The sequence below is a fragment of the Dermochelys coriacea genome, chromosome 18 (assembly GCF_009764565.3).
Source record: "Dermochelys coriacea isolate rDerCor1 chromosome 18, rDerCor1.pri.v4, whole genome shotgun sequence".
NCBI lineage: Eukaryota > Metazoa > Chordata > Testudines > Dermochelyidae > Dermochelys > Dermochelys coriacea.
The window spans coordinates 17302179-17314894 of NC_050085.1; the positions used below are offsets into that span (position 1 = coordinate 17302179).

The 12716-nt window shown below is 37.4% G+C and overlaps 1 protein-coding gene across 5 annotated transcripts in view; it reads right to left on the reverse strand.

The window, feature by feature from the left end:
- The window catches only part of GNB1 (G protein subunit beta 1), an 86522-nt gene extending 73897 nt beyond the window's left edge, over window positions 1-12625 (reverse strand). Inside the window, exon 1 of one of the 5 annotated variants that reach the window (XM_038376559.2) lies at window positions 12342-12625. The gene's annotated coding sequence lies outside the window, so the exon portion shown is untranslated. The other 4 variants (XM_038376563.2, XM_043500217.1, XM_043500220.1 and 1 more) reach the window with 4 other exon arrangements.
- Between the last annotated feature and the right edge of the window lie 91 nt (window positions 12626-12716).

Below are 12716 nucleotides of genomic sequence, written 5' to 3' on the forward strand. Positions count from 1 at the left end.
CAGATTTATTTTAGGGAAAAAAGTGTACATGGAAGCGAGGAAAGGAAAGATGGTCTCACAACAGAGCAATATGATAAATTGTTAAAGGACTAGGAATCAAGAGATCGATGTTATCTCCCAACTCTTGCTCTGCATTTGTACAATGGGATTCCAAATTGTTGCTACTTCTAAGTGCTATTGTAATACAAATAGGCTTTTTTAAAAAAAAATACAGTAAAGAGAAAGTTATTTGAAAATATATTCCAATTACTTATAGTACAAGACAGCCAGTACATACAGCGGACCCTGGCTAAAGAGGACGTCGTTAGAGCGCGGATTTGCATATAGCATGGTCGCGGCGATGGATCCCAAATTTAAATATTTAAATATTAATCCATGGTAACGCATCCCCGCGCATGGATCCCAAACCCCACATTCTAGCGAGGGTCCGGTGTATTCCTTTAAACTGTAAGGGGACATGGTTTCAAGGCCCAGCCTGGAAACATGCTATTTTTCACTCTGGATAGTAAACTGAGTCCTCAGGCTAATAGGCATCAAGGAAATTCAAGACCTGGCTTAGTATACGAGTTCAGATTTATCTTTGTGGAAAAAAAGAGGTTGCAAGTGAAGAGAAACATTAAAAGATCACATTATATTATACGCAGGCCATCTTCTTATATCTGGAGATTTGCCAGGATGCTTTACTACAAAACTTTGAATGCGATTTGAAATATCTTCCCTATTGTCAAGGAATTTACACAGCTTAACACACACACACACACACACACACACACACACCCCCACCCCATTTTCTCAGGATATTCTATTAAGTGACAGAAAGTGGAGGATTTGAGGAAAATGCTACAAAATTGCATCTAAAAAACTTATGATTAAATCTTATGTATACAACTCTAAGATGCAATAGCAGGTTAGAGAACACTCAAGTAGCCACACCTACAAACTAATACACCTGGGTCTAAAAGCCCTATATATTTAGGTTTAAGTGTTTTTGGATTTCCTCCTGCTACCAACAAATATGTTTGTATTAACAAATGTGTTTATATTAAGGAATAAAAGCATTCACCTACAGTGCTGAAAATCCAAATACAAGGCTTTTCTGAGAATTAGAAAGTAAATTGACTATGAAAGGAAAGTGAAATTGACTAGTCTAGCTTCATTATCTAAACTGAGTGACGGATAAATTAAACTTTTAAATATCTGATTACACTTTATTTTTCTCCATTTATACTATGATGATGACACAGGTAATAAGCTTAATTTTTAACCCAACACTGTCTCTTTCAACAAAAAGACTTCACTTTCTAACAATTTTATGCAGCTTCTAACTAATTCAAACTTTTCCTACAAAGAGTTATTAACTTGTCTAACAAACCTGCAGTAGCTGCAGTGATTGTAGTTTGATTGTCCATGAAGTCCCAATACTCCCATAATAGTTGTCAGAAGCATTCAAAATATGAAAGAGCTACTACATAACACAATTGGAAGCTTATTTATGAACAATAACTGGATATTTTTAATCAAAAAAGCTGATCAACATTTTTGAAGTAATTTAATTTTTCTGCTCAGTTGCTAATCTCTGAAAATGTCCTAACTGTGCTATTAACATTTCATATTATTTGTTTAACAGCAATAGTGGGCTTGGTAATGTATAAGACATGGAATTTACAAGCTAAGCACACTTATGTTCTGCTCACTGGACTGGACCAGACCTTTCTGCATTAAAACCCTGATCAGTGCCTATTCTGCAAAACCGGCAAGCTTCAAGGTCCAAAACTTGTGAACCCAAGGCGGCTGAGTATAAATTCATCTCATTCTAAGGATATACACAATTTGTTTCTAGCCCTGACAAGTAATACAATCTCAAACTTCAAAACACAGTGATTCTTAAATAATCTTATTTTCCCATATCACTGCCATACTCAATTACAACTACTTCAAAGGTTTCAGAGTAGCAGCCGTGTTAGTCTGTATTCGCAAAAAGAAAAGGAGTACCCGTGGCACCTTAGAGACTAACAAATTTATTAGAGCATAAGCTTTCGTGAGCTACAGCTCACTTCATCAGATGCATTACTGCATTACACTTTATTTATTAATGCATCCGATGAAGTGAGCTGTAGCTCACGAAAGCTTATGCTCTAATAAATTTGTTAGTCTCTAAGGTGCCACGGGTACTCCTTTTCTTTTTGCGAACTACTTCAAAATGAGTATAAAGCAGTATTCTAATTAGAGGATCATGATACATTGGCTGCTAAAATCATTATGCAATGAAGAGGTGGCAGAAAGATAATGCCATATTTTGAAGTATGGGATTCACTTACTGGGCCACTGGAGCTCTTCTTGAAAGTGAAAAGAGGAACTGATTATGATGTCAGCAGCAGCACTAGACTAAAAGGGCTTCTGAGAGTGTGCTAGGCAAGGGAACTCCCACAGAAAAAATAAATATAAACCGCTAAGGGTTTTTTTAAACCATTGAGAAAATTTAAAGTGTGAGCTTGGACCAACCTACAAGAATTCTCTAGTCATCCAAGTTACACTTTTGAGCCTGATGAATTCAGCGTAAGGTCCAGGGAACAACAAGACACCCAGTCTTTCAACGTCTGCATCCAAATAGTATAAAGTATTCAAGTGTAGATAAAAGCTGAAATGACTGCAGTTTCTGCCTTCTGTCATACTGACTTTCAACACATGTTCATGGGTCAGCAATACTTTGACTCTAGTGTATGGCTCCAGCTTATCAAATTTATGAAAATAACTAAATCAATTTAAAAATTAGAACACTGAATTTATGGGTCATTCAGCTATAAGTCCAAGAAATATTTCTTATCTGGTTTTACACAGCAAAGGGAACGGTCATAACAATAAACAAGTTATCAGGTACAGAAAAGGTGCATACTGATTGCCAGGCAGCGAGTCTGCCAGTGCTTAAGAAAATCCAGGACTTCGTAACCTATAGCAATTTAATTATGCTGCAAACATCAAGCAAGCTGTCGGTGATCTTTGTACAGATAACACTTTTGCGTAACAGACAGTGGTCTCTATCCATTAAGATCTTCAGCACCCCTAATATTCATTAGCTTATGAAAAGTGTGTGACAGGACTATCACCATTGCAACACATGCTTATCCTTTTTAATAGTTTAATAAAGTACAGGAACTTTTACTTCCTTGGTTGGCATATTATAATCTGATTTGGGAGTCTTGGAGATATCAGCAGGATACAACAACAGGAACCCTTGCCCCCATTTGTCTGCCTTATTTTGTCAACCATATGGAAAGTAACAAGTCCCATTTTTTGTTAGCCCACTTTGACAAGAACATCTTCTAGGACATGCATCTAATGGGAATTTCTACAATATAAAATTAGCTATGAGAATTAGATTTTTTTTTAGTTTCTTACAGCATAAAAATGCCTACTTTGTTAAATTTTACTATGTTATTTATGACCAGAGCCAGAAGATTAATTTAAACCTCAGTGTGACTAACTTGATGCTTATGTTGATGCATTTTAAATACAGCAAAAGTCTACTGTAAATACAGCACAATACTTTGCACCAAACATGCCATATATCGAACCTCATGGTCTGAGCTAATTAATTGTCAGTCCAGCAATTTTAAAAAGAGGTATACAGACAACAAGAGGAAGAGGAAGAGAATTCATCTTGAGCCTGTCAATATAGCTTATTCTACTGAGATCAAAACAGAATTTATGGCATAAGTCTACAAAAGAAAGCTTGCAACAAAATATCACAGAGTTTCACAATGCAAACATAAATACTGAAACAAGAGGCATGATATAGCCAGTCTCTATAAGTTCAAACCTTCAAACTGATCAATGTTCTTGTCTGCCCTTAGATTTTCTACTTTTAAAGCCCTAATGACAATATATCTAAACATTAATTCTTGCAGAATACCATGTTGTTCAAAACCATAAAATAACCTATATTAAAACAGCTACATATTTTCCCCTGGTAAAGAAAATGTCTGGGATAATCAGTGTTGCCACAGGCATTCAAATGACAAATTCAAGTTGTCCCAAGAATGTGCCGACCATTACTATTGGTCATTTAAATTCAGTCTCTAAAGCTGCTACCTTGTAATTTGAAAGTGAACAACTGTATATTCTTGTCAGAAAAATCTGTTAGTAATCCGTCTGAGCTTCCCACACAGTACAAAAAACCCACCCACAGTAAATACCTGTGTAAAGCTCCATAAAATTTCAGATAAAATTCTAGAGCACGTCTATTTATAGACGAATGTGATTTCAGTAATATTCTCAGTTGTTGTAACTTATTTCCTCAAAACAACATGTACGCTAGCTAGTACCCCAGAAATGAAATTTACATGAGTTTGCTTATAAACAAATAAGCAAACAGAACACAAATGAGAGAGGTATTTGGAACATAAAATGCAGAAAGCAAAAGGTCTTACATAGTTTACATAACAGACGAGAAGTATAGAAGTATTTGACTTTAGAGAAAAATGAATTCTTCTTTATGCAGGGGGAAGATAATTACAAAAACAGGTAGCAGTTAAGATTATTTAGAATATGAATAGTCTCGTTTACAATAGCAACAATAAAAGGGTACATCACAACCAGGACTATCAAGAAGAAATAGGTGAAACTTTTTCATGTCAGCAATGCCTACCCACCCTTGGTGGTTGTGATTCTTTATCTCCGTGATAAAGTCTTATGGCAGTAAATTTTTGGTTACTGAATGAGGGTGAACAAGCAGCTTTGGTGCCTTACCTGGTGGAATGCTCACAACAAGTTTGTAAGGCCACATTAAGGAGTTTGTGGAACTGCATATTTTGCTGTTACAAATTTTTTCCTTTCTTGAAAGAATTGTAGATAATGACAATATATTTTAATTATGATCCTTCATACTTGTATTCAGCCATACGGAATCTGCCATTGTAATAAAAGCAAACTAAACATTCTAATTATGGACAATCCAGATTTTATAATTAGGAATGCTGGTGAATTTTGCTCAGAGGAGTGTGGTAGCATTAGATATTCAACCATAAATACAACTGACAACAGCTGGAGCACAAATCAGAATTACTCGCAGCAACAAGAGGACATATGTAAAATGCTGTTCAGCTATCCAGCATTCAAGTAATCCTTAGCATGTGTCAAAGATGCTTCCTTTTAACAAAGTTACCAGAAATGAGAGAGATTTTGCAGGCTAAAAATTTAAATACATTAGGTACTTTTTACAAGGCAAAGTTTTAATACTAAAAAAAAAAAAAATATACCTAGAGCAGTGCACGGTGTTTCTCCAAAACTAAAATTTACAGAGTCAGACATGGTTTCTTCTTTTATCATTCTTTTCTTCTGCTGCTTATCCTCAGCAACTGGCTTTCCCGTTAAGTTATAAGTATTCTCTATGAAAATGTCAAACTGAAGATAATCTGGTCCTTGTCACTTTTGCTTCGTTATAGGGCTAGCTGCACTTCTAGTACACCCCCTCAGGTCTTAGGCCTTGCATCTTTACATATCCTGGGGTGGAATTCTACAATTCTGCCACTCTTGGGCTTCTCTACACAAACATTTCATCCCTGGCAAACTGTGGTGTGAATCTACTCTGCACTAGCACACCAGACACTGTCAGTATGTGTCAGCAAGCTCCACATGAACAGTTCGGAAATGCGCTTTGATCTAGTCCTGTGTCAAAGAGAACTAAATTGAAGTGCATTAACAAACTATTAATGTGTGTCAGCATGGTCCACGTGGACAGTTAGTCCACAGCAAGCTAGCATGGAGTAGATTCATGCCCCTACTTGCCATGGACTAATTGTTCACATAAATATGACCTTAGTTAGATCAGGCCCTGAGCTGCAATAACCTGTGTAACAGTGCTTACTCAGAAGGTCTGAGTCCAGGAACCTGTGGCTCTTTCGCTTCAGGAATATGCAACCATTGGCTAACAACAAAACACCTTCTTACAACAAACTTATTTATTTTGCAGTAGGAACAGAGCATGTAGACAAAAAAAGATTAGAAAACAAGGTACATCCATCTCTACCTTATCATGCTCTGATGGTAACCTAAGCAGGGCTAGCTTCTTTAGACTCCCATGATAGATGTTTGTCTCTCACCCTGGCTGCCCTGCATAACTATCTATCCCCTTCTCTTTAGGGGGTGTTAGCTTTTAAACCCGCCCTAGTTCTTTTGATCTCCTGTGTTTGCAGGCCTCTTCCTCTCCTAGCATTTTCTGAAGCGTTTGCTGAGAAGTGACTTATTGGTCATTCTTTCACCTTCCTGCTTGTTTTTTTTCCTGACACCCCCATATTAAACTAATCCAATATATTAATATAGTAAACACCAGAACATATAATATTACAGAGTAGCTCCAAATCAGTCACAGATCTAGAGAACCAAACAGAAGTCAATGTTCAAACTAGCATTTGAAATTACTGTAACTGACCGGTGGATGATTATTTTGGAGTCTCACCACCAATCATGTTTATGCTTCTATGAAGTTCCAGAAATGTTACTATGATTTACATACAAGAATGAAAAAAAGCCAATCCATAATTACAGTATGGCTAGGAAACAATGAGTATATATGCAATGTGTAGCAAATAGGCACTGTGTCTTAAGATGTTCCCAGGTTATAAAATGTAGGCTATGTGGTTATCCTTTAGCTAAACATCTAAGACTTTATTGCACAGGAACTTAAGGCACAGAAAATGGAAGAAAAAAAAAAATATCAACCAGTGCCCTTTAACATACTAGACTTTCAGCTGGAGTCTTCAACCTAAATACAAGTAATTCTTTTTTAAAATTGAAATACTTTCACATCAACGTAATCTAATTTCAATACTGCAGTTCAACAATTAATCATATAAGGACCAGGGTCAAAATACATATACAAATATTAAAAAATTTGGTTTCAGAGTATCAGCCGTGTTAGTCTCTAAGGTGCCACAAGTACTCCTTTTTCTTTTTGCGAATACAGACTAACAAAATTTATTTGAGCATAAGTGAGCTGTAGCTCACGAAAGCTTATGCTCAAATAAATTTGTTAGTCTCTAAGGTGCCTCAAGTACTCCTTTTCCTTTTTAAAAAATTTGGATACACTATTGTTACCTGAGGTTCACAATACCATTTTTTAAAATGGGTAATAGAAATCCGTCCTTCATAAACCAATACATTTTCAAAAGTTCCTATCCAAATGCCCTTCTTTCTTCATGACTAACCTTTCCTCTATGTCTACTTTAAAACCACAATAAACAAGGCCTTGATTTTTACAGTGCTGTAATAAAAATATAATACTCTACCTTTAAACATTTATGCGTATTTTTGAATATCTACATTTTTTGCTTGCATTGGGAAGCCTTCTAAGGAAATGCAAATTACCATTAGATGCACAAGTAATCAAAGACACAGTTAACCGTCAGCTCAAATCTTTTAAAAAGCTTTTAATGTTCTGCTAAACTACCAATTGGCTCAAATATGTACAGATTGTGTATATATTTTTGGTCAATGCAAAAAAGATTTCAGCTGAGGAAGCTGAAAAACTAATATAGATATGCCACACACCCTTTGGAGATGTATTAAATTGTGATCCAACATTAAACTGATCCATATATAATTTTTTAAAAGTTAATTTGTGACTTTGGTTGCAAGAAAAACAATCCAGATTTTCAATTGGATAAACTATTTTTTAGCCTGCACTTAAGGCTATACTTAGAAAACACCCTTGCTCTCCACCCAATCGTGACCATAAAAGTAACAGAATCTAACCAGCACAGGGATCAACATTCTCTCTACCACAACCACTAATATGTTACGGCAAGAAATGTTGGCATTAGTCAGTGTAGGCATTTTGGGGGGAGGGGAGGGGGAGAAGAGTCCTAAGAAAATTTGTCTAATAGTAATTCAACCATACGACTACATGATTTCTCATTTCCATTTGTTAGTATGAAAACTAGTTGCTAAATGGGAGTCTCAAAACAATATGGTATGCCATATGGCTAAAACTGGATATTAAAATTGAGAATATCAATTACCAATCCACTAATGCTGAGAGCCAAAAATCCATGGACAGTAAGAATTTAATCCAATTCAAAGATCACAACATGAGCCAAGCCTTATTATCTACAGGAGGCAAAACCTACAGTCATTTTAGCAGAAAGCTACAAAATACAAGTTTCAATCACAAGAATAAACTCAATTAGTAAATGCATCACCTCCTTAATACTTCTGTACCTTTAACCTGGAAGTTGCAGGGAATCAACCTAACAAAGAAAGAATTTATCTTGCTTTGTTAAGAATATATTTCTGGATCTCAGCTTTCTGAAGGGACCTAACTTAAAACAACTACGTAAAAAGCACACATTTTAGCAAAATTATATATACAGTTTATATCCCTACATTCTGATTTTATATAGTTACAGGTATCTAATTTCACACTGTGGCTGAGAAATCCTAACTCAAAACAGATCAGTTAGTTGCTTCCTACATGACCTAATTTAAACCTTTAGAACACCAGGAAGTTGTTACACATAACAGCTAGCAACACCTTGTTTGGTTTGGGGGAAGGGTGTTATACACAAAAATTATTATACACATTTGTTGTTAATCAATATATTCCAAAGCAATCAATTTACATGCTGGGTATACAACCACCAAAAGTCAAACTATTCTTCATATTCCACAATAATTGCTAATTTCCAAGGATATTAACATATGAATAAGGAAAATAGTTTTAATTGTTTCAGTTTTTAAAATTTAAGATCACTTTACTAAATGTTCACAATTGGATAAAATTATGCATTCAAATGGTGGGAAACACTGCTAGCTTTTTTTTAACCTTAAGAAATTGTGAATTCTTATTAGATTTAACATTCCATCTTCAAGTATACGCAAAAAGAAAAGGAGTACTTGTGGCACCTTAGAGACTAACAAATTTATTAGAGCATAAGCTTTCGTGAGCTACAGCTCACTTCATCGAGCTGTAGCTCACGAAAGCTTATGCTCTAATAAATTTGTTAGTCTCTAAGGTGCCACAAGTACTCCTTTTCTTTTTGCGAATACAGACTAACACGGCTGCTACTCTGAAATCTTCAAGTATGTTTCTCAAAGTGAGAGTAAGGCCTCAAAGCTGTTCCAGCTGGATTTACAGTAGATTCTGAACATGAGGCACCAGCAAAGATTTCGTGAAAGGATGCTTGTTACACAATGACCTGACAACTATAAGGACTAAGCAGGGATAAATGTACATGATCTTAGTCCCGCAATACAGGGACCTACTTTATTTTTCAAGTTCTTGTTCTTACCATGAAAAAGAAGAAGAATCTGAAATATTAAATACTGGTGAAGCCAGTTTTAAATACAATGGCATAAAAAAAATATTCAAACCAAAACAACACTGACAGGTTCTTAAAGAAATGTCCTTCAAATGATTTATTGAATTAATTATATAGATGTAGTTCATTTCTTCAATATTTATCTTCATTTTGAAAAATGCTAACATTGTGCATTTCCAATACAAAACACAAAAATGGAAACAAAAACCTTAATCACAAATAAGGTTTTTGTAGCCCAATACAAAAGTAAGCTATCAAACAGATTGGTTATACTCTAAATAACCAATGGCAAATGATGGATTATAGAAAAAATAAATCCATAGACCAGTACTAAAACTCCTGATCCATTATCAAGAGTTTAGAGATCATCTGAATACAGAAGACATATTACAAAGCTACAAAATATTTTTAGAATAGCGCAACATGTATTTTAAACTTATTAACAGTGATTTGAAAATGCTTGGGAGTAAATCTATTTTATTAAATACTAACTAGAGAGTTTATTTTATTGAGGATGTGAAGTTAGAAATAAGGTTAACACTAGTATAAATAACAAACAATATCAAACTACCAATAGGAAATTTATACCTTTCTGGAATATATACTTTTACTAAAAAGTCATCTTGTAATGTAATTTTAAAATATGACATGTACCATATAAAACACAGAAAAAGGTTTTAATATCCAAATAACCTTTTTCTTCCACCTCTCTATAATGGAAAGAATAATGCCCTAAGTATGACAACTATTTCAGGTCAAATGCAGTTTTAAAAGCCTCCACATATCATCTGAACATTCTCAAGCAGAAGGGAGCTTCTCCTTTGTATCACAAAAAATGACTACTTGGGGTCTGATTACTACTAGACTGGTAAAACAAAATTTTACAAAGCCACTCATACTGGATTTTATACACATATTCTGGATTATGGAAAAAATTTTTTTTAAAAGTCTGTGGCTAAAATAGAAAAAAAAAAAAACGTTCCTAAATGCCATTTTAACGGGCACTAGACGATAGAACAAAATAAGGTTTGTTTGTTTTTATCTATTCACTGCTTATGTGAAAATTTCAACAAAACTATTTACTCCTCCCACCTCGTCTATCCTCCCATGTATTTAGGGGAAAACCTACAAAAATTAAAACAGGAAGAAAAACGTTTGTTTTACCATTCCCCCAATCCCCTTCCTACCACAAAAAAATAGGAGAAAAACAAACAAAAAACAAAAGACATCCAAAATACAAGTAAGGAATAAGATCTAGTTTGGCAGAGCTATGATGAGGAGGAGTTGAAAATGAGAGAGCTGCCTTGCTGCAAACGCCATCTTGTTGCAGTTATTGGGCCCAGGCACAGAAGGATCCATTCATTCACAGCAAAAAGAAAATCAAACACACACTCTCGGTAAGCTGCAGCCACCAAAACAACTGCACTATTATCACCTCGCTCCCCAAAAATACACTCTTATCTAAAAAGACTGACGCTTAACACTTAAAAAGAGTTTAGATCTCAGTGCAATACCTTATTTTTTCACATGCATTTTACATATAAATCGACAGCACTTTGTCTTGATTCACATCCTTCTGCTTAGCAAACAAGCTTCAAAATATGGAATAAGCCTCCCACGACTAGGTGCAGAAATGATCAAACTGAAAAATGTTGTGTCTCTCATTTCAGTCAGTCGTCTAGAAGAACAATTTTACTGGATTTTTTTTTTTAAAGATTCCTTTTATTGTCAGATGTTCTTTCCTCTTTGTTTCTAGTGTGTAGACAATACCTAATAATGTGGCAGTTAACATCATGGAAAGGATGCCTTATTTGAAATGAGTCCCAAGTAGTGACTTGGTCAGAGAATATTGAAAAATCACATTTGTTAAGATTTCAGCTAATCTTCACAAGTGATTAATTGACATCTTGGAATAACCTCTATGTCATCCTGACTCTCTTCTAGAGAAGATTTTTTTTGAAGTCTTGCCTATTCCCTAATTTCATATTTATTACTTAGGATGTACAGTCGTGTATATTTTTTTCATTTTATATGCAGTTTTAGAATTGAAATTTAAAAAGCTACACTCTGAAACACCTTTAATGGATAAAAAAAATGTACTGAAAACCTTTTCAAAGCTAAGCTTTGAATTTGGGGGCAGGAGTTGTTTTTAATATTTTTAACATTTCTTCCATGGAGAAACTCCCTTATTCTGCTGTAGCAAACATCCTCCATGATCTTCAATATTACACTTACAGGCACACAAAAATATGCAGCACCATAACAGATGGAGGAACAACAAATATGCAAGCTAGATAAAAAAAAAAACATAGCTAAGGGATTAACAAGACTACAGACCATACCCACCCTTCCTCCCACAGCAAAAAACAACGTGAACCCATCCTCCAAGCCTCAGATGTTCCCTTTTCTGGGCGAGGGTCTGCTTGGAGCAGTCTTACCCTGTTTGTCACACCCTTGTCTCCTCTTAATCAATTTTCCACCATTACAGCAGAAACACACCACAGCATTTTCTTGAGACTCCCCGTCCCTCAACACTCCCTCTGTAGGGCTCGGTTTCTTTGCCAACTCACCTTTATACCTTAACACACGCACACACACACACACACAAAGAACAGCACAGTGCCTAGTGCATCACTCCAGCCTAATTGCAATTAAAAATGGAACCCTGCAAAACCCCGGGTTCTCTTCCCTTCTGGTCTTAAACAACCCTTCAAAAGAAAGACTCTCCCACTTCTACCCCCACCTCTTCCTCCTCTAGAGCTAGAGAGAGACTTGCTAGGGGAAGCTGACGGGAGGCATTTGCAATCGCTCTGTGCTAGCAGGCGCTGGACAAGCTGGGGGCAGGGGAGATCGGGGGCACGGGGGGCTGTTAGCGAAGGCGAGGGGCGGAAGAGGGACTGATGAGGGGGCAGGGCGAGAAGGGGGGGCAGACACAGGGGGAGGAGAAGGAAGGGTCCTGGGGAATTTGGGGAGTGGGGCAGCCGGGGAGGAGGGAGTGTCCGCGGGAAGGGGGCTCCAGGCCCTTACCTGCCCCTCCGGCCGCTGCTCATTAACGGGGCCGCTGTGTCCGCCGCCCGCGGCCCCTGCCCACTCCCGCTGCGTCCCTACCGGGCTGGGGGAGCCACCCGCGCCGCGTCTGGCCGGTCCCGGGGCGGGGGCGGCGGCGGCGGCTCGTGGGGGGCCCTGACTCTCGGCTCCTCCTCGCGCGCTCGGTCCCCGCTCAGCTCCCCGCAGCCATCGGGAAGCGGAGCCAGCCTGGGCGCGGTAACCGCCCCGCCCGTGCGGTCCGGGCCGGGAAACCCCGGCTGCGGGGCCCGCCCCGCCCCGCCCCGCCTCCGGGGCCGGCCCCGCGCGGCTGAGGCGGGCGAGGGCGGCGGGAAGGGCACTGAGGAGGGCAGGGGG